Consider the following 9,701-nt stretch of genomic DNA (forward strand, 5'->3'; position numbering starts at 1 on the left):
AAGTGGCTTCTGCAGGAGCTGTTATATTTTACGTTGCGACCAGCAATATAGGAGGGTCCAGTTTCTGCTCATCCTCAGCAACACTTGGTATCGTCTTTGGGACGTAAGCACACTAGTTGGTGTAAAATGGTACCTGGTTTTCCTTGCATTTCTTTGAGAAATAATAACATATTACTAATAACATTGATTACCTTTTTATGTGTCTCCTTTGGTACATGTGTATTCGACTCTTATACTGGCTTAAACGAGTGTGTTGCTTCTGCCCATTGAGTGAGTTCAAAGTCCTCTTGTCTCTCGTGAACGTGAGTCCCCATTGGGTATTTAATCCACAAATATTTTCTCCTAATCAGTGGCTTCTCTGTTCCTTTTCTCAGTGGCAATGTTTGATGCAAAAAACTTCTTCATCTTCAATTTTCTCTTACGTATCGTGCTCTTGCCGTAGTGACTTAGAACTCTTTGCTTACTGTGAATTCCTGACCATTTTCTCCCATGTAGTCCTCTTGCACAATAGTTTTGGCTCTTATACTTAGATCTGTGACCAGTTTGAGTTCATTGCTGTGTAAGTTGTGATTTCCAGCAACAGCTGTGGGGGAGCTTTGTCCTGACAGGTTTAGGAGAGCCTAGGGGACACTTGTGTTTCAGAGTTAGTCTCCCCTGGGCCAGGAATGGAGATTTCACCCTGCTGCACCTGTTAGTGAAAGGCTGAGTGCCTTTGGGGAGGGGAGATACATGGGGGCTGTGGTCATATACGGCATGTACTCCCCGTTCTCTGGGAGTGGGTACAAAGGAGCTCCAGGAGCCCCAGGGCAGTCCTGCTCACAGGTGCCTTTAGAGGCAGAAACACACTGAGAGCAGGAGAGCATAACACAGAAAAGACCCCAGGGATCCCAGCGGATCTGGGTTGGGATCCTAGAGGGTCTTCTATGGACGGGCACATTTTCCATGTATATGCCCTTCTATGGGTGGGTGGGAAAGAGGACTCGCACACAGTCGGAACTCAGGAAACATGCCCAGAAGGAGTGGAGCGGATTGAAGGCATGTCCCACAGTTTGCAGTATTTTTCCAACATGAAAATCATGGTATTTGCCTGCATCAAAGGTGCTGGGGGGACGCATTCTGCCTCGGTCAGTAGAGCGTGCAACTTTCATCTCAGGGTCATGCATTAGAGTCCCACGTAGGTGATGGAGCCTAGCTGAAATTTAAAAAAAATAATAATAAATAGAAAACGAAGAGATGCATGCTTCAGGAATCAGAATTACTCCCCCTAAGGTAAGGAGGGGGCATCTACCTTGGTCCTTGCAGTTCAAGAGCCATTCTGAGCACTACAGAATCCTAAATGTAGATTAACCTAGAGAACCTACACTTTTAATATTTGTTGGGTTTCCCCTGTGTGGTTAGAGGTCCACTGGCAGACAAAAGTTGACATGCTGAGCACAGAAGCGGACCAAGAAACAGACTATTACCTGGATGCACCACATTATTCTCCGTCCTCACTGCAGTCTCCCTGGAAATGGGAATGGGCAATCGAAATGCCTGGTATTCAACACAGGTTAAGAAAAAATGGAAAGTTTGGGTTAACAGTTTAAATTATTGTGTCCTCAGATTGACTTTGATGGCAAGTGGAGACTCTGTTGCACGTCTTCTAGGTTCTGCAGGTGGAAATGAGGGGCTAAGGGACAAACTAATTATACAACTCAGAATAACTTTGGTAACTTAGTATCTTCACACTTGACACAGTTTTCTTTCATTTTGTCTGATCCCATAGTCTCATGCTTGAGTCTAAACACATTTGTACAAGGAAGGTGATATCAATACCACACCTAAAATCTGTACCGCTAAATGTTGTAGTGCTTATTCCTAATGGTACTTTAGGCTTGTTTCTAACTGCCTGTAGCTACGTTTTGGCTGACTCTCAAGGCAGCCCATTCTAACCATGTGTGCACTTCTCTTTGGCCCCACCACCAGGTGAAGCAGTGCATCTGAGCTGTCTCCATCGCTGGGGGAAGGATGTAGGTCAGATAGGTAATAAAGAGAAAGGGGGACTGGGGTGCAGCAAAAAGAAAGCATGCTTATGTGTGGGTTGATTCCAGAGAGGACCATTGCATTGCTTTTTAAAATTTTTTAATTTACTTATTTGAGAGAGAGTACTTGAGATATCAGGAGCGGTGGTGGGGTAGTGGAAGAGGAACAGAGAGAAGCTGACTCACCACTGAGCAGGGAGCTGGACATACGGGCTTATCCCAGGACCCTGGGATTCTGACCTGAGCCAAAGACTGACACTTAAACAACTGAGCCACCCAGGTGCGCTTTAAAATAATTTTTAAACTAATCTGGTCCACTTAACATAGGCATTGTATTAGTTTCACATAAGGTCATGGGATTTATTTTGTATTTCTTTTTTAAATATTATTTATTTATTTAGAGCAGGGGTGATGGGCAGACGGAGAGGAAGAAAGAATCCCAAGCTGACTGCACTGAGCATGAAGACTAAACTGGGGCTCAATCGCATGACCCTGAGATCATGACCTGAGCTGAAATCAAGAGTCAGACGCTGAACCGAGAGAGCCACCTTGGTATTTCTAAGAATGATATGTTTACCTTTCTCTCTGAAATAGGCACTGAGTAATGAGCAAGGCGGAGAGAAACCATAGTACCCATAGGCGCCAAGGTCAGATTGCCCAAAATGTACCACAATGGCATATTTGGGGAAACAGAATGCCACAACGACCACTGGTGCATGTTCATTCAGACTCCAAGATCTCTGAGAAAACTCGAGATTGCAGGGTTAAAAATAACCTGAAAGGATCAGAGTGAAATGCCCTTGGGATGTGTGTGGTCTGATCTAAAGTACACAGCAGAAGATGTTTTGTAGATAGGAAGCCAGCTGTAAACAGCACACTGTGCATTCCCTTTTTTGTTTTCTTATCCTGTGTTAAAGACCGAGTACAATGCTGTTTACAATTAATTGATCACAGCCAGTTGCAGATTTCTTTATTCCTTCTCCACTGCCATTGCTTCACTTGACTAACCCTGTGTACGTGGAAGATGCGCCTTACTAAGCCCCTGCTGTAAATCGTTATAGTACTATATCACTGTAGAAGGTATATTAGATTATGGAAAATAAACCTCAGGACCTCGGGCTGTTTGCTTGGGGTCCCCTGTGCCTCGCTATACTGTCGTCTCTTTTTCTTTTTTTAAAAGATTTTATTTATTTATTTGAGAGAGAGAATGAGATAGAGAGAGAGTGAGCATGAGGGGGGGAGGGTCAGAGGGAGAAGCAGACTCCCTGCTGAGCAGGGAGCCCAATGCGGGACTCGATCCCTGGAATCCAGGATCATGACCTGAGCGGAAGGCAGCCGCTTAACCAACTGAGCCACCCAGGCGCCGCGGTAGTCTCTTTTTCTCAGTTCCTTCGCCACCCCAGGTCCCCGACTCTCTGAGGTCGACAATATTGATTATTTTGAATTGAAGCTACCCAAAAAGAAACTGGTACCAGGACACTCAAACCCTCCTCTGTCTCCCTGAAAGCAGGAAACCAATCTCCCATATGAAAAAGGCACCCCCTGTACTAAGAAGTAAAAAGACATCCTTCTCACCAGGGTTTCTAAATTCGGTCTAGACACTCTCTAAATTAAAACTCCCCCAAATCCCTGAGAAATGTATTTTCTCCTTGTCTAAAATGCATAAAAACTGTCTGCCTTAATACTTTATATTTCTTTAAGGGTCTCCATTTCAATATCCGTTCTCCATGCGTATTCAATGTCTCAGTGAAACTTAATTCTTACTTAAGCTGGGAGACCAGGACAGGTAACAGAGGAACTTCTCCTTCCCTGCGTACCTTTTTTGTGATCCTAATATCTTAGCCAATGATTTGTAAAGGAAAGAAGTAACAGAATTATATACCTGGGAAAAAGATTTGTCCCCAGGAAGGAATTTCTGGTATTTTTAACAGTGGAAATATCTACATTTGATCCAAAGTCTCCTAAAAAGTATTTATTTTTAAGTTGAACTTCTAATTTAAGTGTCCCCTGAAATTCAGATGTGCCTTCCCAGAGGGTACGTTAGGAGACTCCACAGGGAAGCTCGCAGCCAAGTCCTGTGTGGGGGCCGTGCTGCCATCAAGTGCTGAAGGAGTTTGGGAAAATCTCTTCATCTCTCTGCGCTCAGCTTCCTCATATGTAAGATAAGGTTGTTATTCAAATTCTCCAAGGTCCCTTCCTGCTCAGTTTCTGTGAGTGCACAAGGGTCTGCGGTGCCTTTGAAGCAGCCCTGGGGACTGCAGCTGAGACCTGACTTGGTCCCTTCACTGTGTGTCTCTCGCAGGAGCCTGAGCTGAGCCCACACTGAAAACAGAGAACAGAGGGAGCATTTGGGAGACAGAAAATCAGCAGGTTTGGAGGATGAGAATAACGCAAAGAAGGACAAGGCAATGGTGGAGCAGGTGGTTGCCCAAAGGAGGTAAGAAGAAGGACAAGTTGGGTCCAGAAAAATCAGGGGAAACTGAGGAATGCATACAGCGGCATCCAACTCTGCAAGGAGCAGCCTGAGCTGAGCAAGGAGAACGAGGAGAGTAACTTCGTCCACGGTGAACCTGTGCACCTCCCGAGGAGCCCCACAGAATGGATCGGGGTTGGTTTGTACTGCAGGGAAGCACCAGTTCCAAGAGGAGGAGGAGGAGGAGGGGCACCTGGGTGGCTACATCTTTAAGCGTCTGCCTTCAGCTCAGGTCATAATCTAAGGGTCCTGGGATCGAGCCCCGCATGGGGCTCTCTGCTCGGCGGGAAGCCTGCTTCTCCCTCTCCCGCTCCCCCTGCTTGTGTTCCCTCTCTCGCTATGTCTCTCTCTGTCAAATAAATAAAGAAAATCTTAAAAAAAAAAAAGAGGTGGACGATGTGACCATGAGGTTCTGCCCCAGACCCCTAGCTTTGACCTTGGAGCTCCCTCACGGTCGATGTTCTCCAAGTAAGTGTGGGCTTAGAGGGATCAGTTATGTTTGGATAAAGGTTGGACTTGTCCATTCTTACCACAAAGAGTTCTACCCTAAGGTCAGGAAGGGCCAGGTTAGGAGACCCTTGCCTCTGAGGCAGTGATACCAATTATATTCTTCTGAATTTATGGTTGTCAAAGACTTTACACACCTTTGTCTTGACCGTGTGTTGAGTGTTTCATTTTCCTTAGTCTCTGTTATGAACTTGGAATTCTGACATCAATAAGATTTCACAGAGGAGGTCAAAGCAGTGAGAGGAAGAATGCAAACAAAATCTTGTAGCTCAGCGCCCCTGGGTGGCTCAGTTCATCGAGAGCCTGCCTTCAGCTCAGGTCATGATCCCAGGCTCCAGGGATCAAGCCCCATTGAGGGGGGTGGCTCCCTGCTCAGCAGTGGAGTCTGCTTCCCCCTGTCCCTTCCCCAGCTGTTCTCTATCTTTCTCTCTGTCTCTCTCTCACTCTTGCTTTCTCCCTCACGCTGTCTCTCAAATAAATATATAAAATCATTTGAAAAACTGGTGTAGCTCTCCTAACCTGGGGTATGGTGGCAGTGCAGAGGATGGAGGGGGGAGGGGGCTAGGCCGAAGACATCTCTTCCTACTGAGAGAACCATTGAGAGGAATCCAAGAGGACAGTCCCTCTTCACCAGAGCTCACCACAGGGGAGTGTCATGGGGCATTGAGAGTGTAGGGCAGGCTCCTCTGGAAGGAAGGGTATTTGTTGCCTCCTGGAAGAAAGCAGAGAGCATTCGTGCATGTATTTGGGACAGGAATGTAGTTGAGATTAGAAATTTGCCACCCCCTTTATCAGATCCATGAAGGAATGTCTCTGAGAGCTTCCTCAGTGCTTGGTTTGGTCCTAGGAGTCATGAGTACAGAGATGAGTAAAACATTATCCCAATTGTCGTGGGTCTCTCAGTCTAGTTACCAGAAGTCATGAAAAGTGTAGTGGTGGTGGATTCCTTGGAGGAAGTGGCCAGTGCTGCCTGGGGATGGCCTGGTCTCCCTCCGTGTTTTCCAACAGCTGGATGACCTGTCCTGACCCAGGGACCCTGGGCCTCAACTCAATTTCAGCCTCTCAGGACACAGCCAACACCTAGGTTCCATGTAAACCCAAAGCAGTCAACACTATGAAGGTCTGCAGAGGAAACTGCTGGTATCAGTAGCTCCCCACTTTGTCTTGGCCAACTGGAAAATAGAGGCGAGTTCATTAAGTCTTGTAGGGTCATCCTTGCCCTAATGATCAGGGATTAGTCTTTCTCTCTGTTAAGTGAAATACTTTCTAGCTTCAGTATTGTCTCTCCACTTAAAAACTTTGGAACTATTGGCTAAAGTATAGATCAAGTAGCTACAGTGAAAAAGGGGTAAAGCAACTTCCAAGCTGCAGTGAGAATGTGCAGAAACTCTTATACTGAATAATAATCGGACAAATCACTTTTAAATTGCACAAAAGGTTTATACAGTAATTCTGGAATAGACAATGTAAGTCTGTCGCTTTCTCCTTCTTCTTAACATTGCTTTGATAATTTAAGATCATTTCCATTTCCATATAAACATTTGGATCAGCTTAGAAATACTTACTAAAATGTCTGCTAGAAGGTTGATTGGCATTGTATTAGATCTTTTGATCAATTTGGGAAGAATTGTCCTCTAACCATAATGAGTCTTCCAATCCACCACAAATTTTATCTCCCCATGTATTTAGTTCTTTAATTTCTGGAAGTAGTGCTCTGCAGTTTTCAGTGTAATGTTCTGACACATATTGTGTCTGATAAGACAATGCAATAGGAAAACTGGTCAAAAGACTTGAAGAAGAAATGCTTCACAAAAGAAGATACACAAATGGCCAAAAAGCACTTGAAAAGATGCTCCACTTGAAACCATTGAAAAGCATGAAGTTGAACATAAATCAAAAGGGATTCACTAATGTCTCTGCAAGGCTCCATCTTAAACTAAGTAACCTTTTCCTTGTCTTCTGCAAACCTCTGCTCCTCCCTTCTAAGCCTTTTGTTTCAGGAGCCTGGTACCACCCTAAAGACAGGATGAGGGAGGCTGGCAGCATGCACACAATTTCTGTCAAAATAAAACACCCCCCCGCCCCTTCCTTCAGGGGGAGGGGACTTACAGTTTTTGAGGGCCTTGGCCTGTTCTAGCCCCCTGTGCCCCGAAAAGCAATAAAGCTATTGTTCCTCAATATTCCAAACTCTGTCTTCGTCTTATATTTTGGCTCTGAAGCACAGAGGTCAGTTTTCGACGGTACACTCAGCCATTGGGAAGATAAATTAATACTACAGTGAGTTACCATTACACAACCATCCCCGTGGCTAAAATTACGAAGACCGAAAACATATGTGGTGAGGATGTAAAGTAACTAGACGTTTCATACACTTGTGGGAATGAAAAATGGTCCAACCACCGAGAAAAGCTGAACCACAGATAAACATTTACCAATCACGTGAACGGCCATTCCTCTCCTAAGGATTTACACAATATGGCCACACAGCAAACTGCACATGAATATTCATCATAGCTTTATTCCCCATGGCCAAACCCAGGAAACTGCATAGATGGCCATAAATAGGTGAATGTACAGACCAAATATATCCATACAGAGGAATACTCCTTAGCAATGAAAAATTCTGAACTGGTGATCCATTAGTAATATGGATAGATATAAGAATCCTTAGGCTGCACGGAGGAATGTAGGCATAAAAGAGTTCCATTTCCATAACGTGGTTAAAAATCAAGCCGTCTTTGATGCCAGTGGTTGCCTGGGGCTGAGGGTGAAGGCAGTGAGAGACTTCAATGGATCCACCCAAGGGAAGCTGTGAGGTAGAAGAAATGCCCTGTGTCCTGAATGGAGCAGTAGTTTCAATTGTATGTACATCTGTGAAAATGCATTTAGTTGTACAGTTTATCTTTTTTAATTTTTATTTGTTGAGAAAGCACTCACACTGCGTCCTCTCTCTCTTACCGTCCAAAGGAGGAGAAGAACGATCATCAGTGGCAATGGGCAGCTGTGGAAACAACACCTAAAATCACGTTCATGCTCAGGAGAGAACAATGTGCCTCCTCCTTGAGGTTTCAGGTCCTCTACACGTTCAGAGAAAATTCTCTAGTAACAAACTGTAGAAATGAACTGGAGGGTATTATGCTAAGTGAAATTAAGTCAATCAGAGAAAGACATGTATCCTATGACCTCACTGATAGGAGGAATTCTTAATCTTAGGAAACAAATTGAGGGTTGCTGGAGTGGTGGGGGTGGGAGGGATGGGGTGCCTGGGTGATGGGCATTGGGGAGGGTATGTGCTATGGTGAGCGCTGTGAATTGTGTAAGACTGATGAATCACAGACCTGTACCTCTGAAACAAATAATATATTATATGTTTAAAAAAAGAGAGAGAGAGAGAAGCTAGTAGGAAGGGAAAAATGAAGGGGAGGAAATCGGAGGGGGAGATAAGCCATGAGAGAAGATGGACTCTGAGAAACCAACTGAGGGTTCTAGAGGGGAGGGGTGGGGGGATGGGTTACCTGGTGATGGGTATTAAAGAGGGCACATTCTGCATGGAGCACTGGGTGTTATGCACAAACAATGAATCATGGAACTCTACATGAAAAACTAATGATGTAATGTATGTTGATTAACATAACAATAAAAAATTTTAAAAAATAATAAAAAAGAGAGAGAGAAGCTAGTAGGAAGGGAAAAATGAAGGGGAGGAAATCAGAGGGGGAGACGAACCATGAGAGACGATGGACTCTGAGAAACAGACAGAGGGTTCTAGAGGGGAGGGGGTGGGGGGATGGGTTAGCCTGGTGGTGGGTATTAAAGAGGGCAGCATTGAAGGGAGCACTGGCTGTTATAGGCAAACAATGAATCATGGAACACTACATCAAAAACTATTGATGTAATGTATGGTGATTAACATAACATAATAAAATAAAATTAAAAGAAAGAAAGAAAGAAATGATCTCTGAAAGTACAGCCTTAATTGTACACTTTAAAGGGATGCCGTCTACTGTACCTAAATTATACCTCAGCAACATTCATGTAATAATCTACTATATTTCTCTATACTAGCAGTGAGCATTTAGAAAATGAAATTTTTAAAAAAAGGAAATGAAATTCAATAAACAGAGTGGAGATTCATGTCCACCTTCATTAAATGTATGAGAACACATGTAACAAAGATGCCTGAAAACTCTTGCTGAAATAAATTAAAGGATACTAAATAATTAGGAAAAAATATATCACATTCATGGACTAGACCACTCAAATTTGTTGGAACATCAAATCAGCATTATTCTGATTCATACTGGAGAAGGCAATTTGGGGGCAAATTCACAAGCTAATTCTCAAATGTATTTGGAAATCAACATACCTAAATAGCCAAGACAACCTTGAAGAATTAAATTGGAGAAATTTACTAAATTTTAAACCTCACCGTAAAGCTACAGTAATTAAGGTGCTCTTAATGGTGTAAGTAACACAATGTAAATATATCAATGTGAGAGAGCAGAGAGTAATAAAATTTCCTGATACGCATATACATTTTTAAAATTTTTCTTTTAATTTTACTTCTTTTCAATTATTTTCTTTTTAAGTAATCTCTGCATCCCACATGGCGCTCAAACTCAAAAAAAAAAAAATAAAAGGTTGTGAGTTTTACCTGAGCACTGATTAGTACAGCTGCATGGGACAGGGAATCTTTACCA

General features: G+C 43.6%; 1 non-coding gene across 1 annotated transcript; it reads right to left on the reverse strand.

The window, feature by feature from the left end:
* Positions 1-7,929: 7,929 nt before the first annotated feature.
* On the reverse strand, positions 7,930-8,142 carry LOC148164487 (small nucleolar RNA U3). Its single transcript, XR_015768148.1, has one exon. It is a non-coding gene; the product is annotated as a small nucleolar RNA U3 (small nucleolar RNA).
* Between the last annotated feature and the right edge of the window lie 1,559 nt (positions 8,143-9,701).

The sequence above is a fragment of the Eumetopias jubatus genome, unplaced genomic scaffold, assembly GCF_037043125.1.
Source record: "Eumetopias jubatus isolate StellerSeaLion01/CBP00866 unplaced genomic scaffold, mEumJub1_p1.0 scaffold_4, whole genome shotgun sequence".
Taxonomy (NCBI): Eukaryota; Metazoa; Chordata; class Mammalia; order Carnivora; family Otariidae; genus Eumetopias; species Eumetopias jubatus.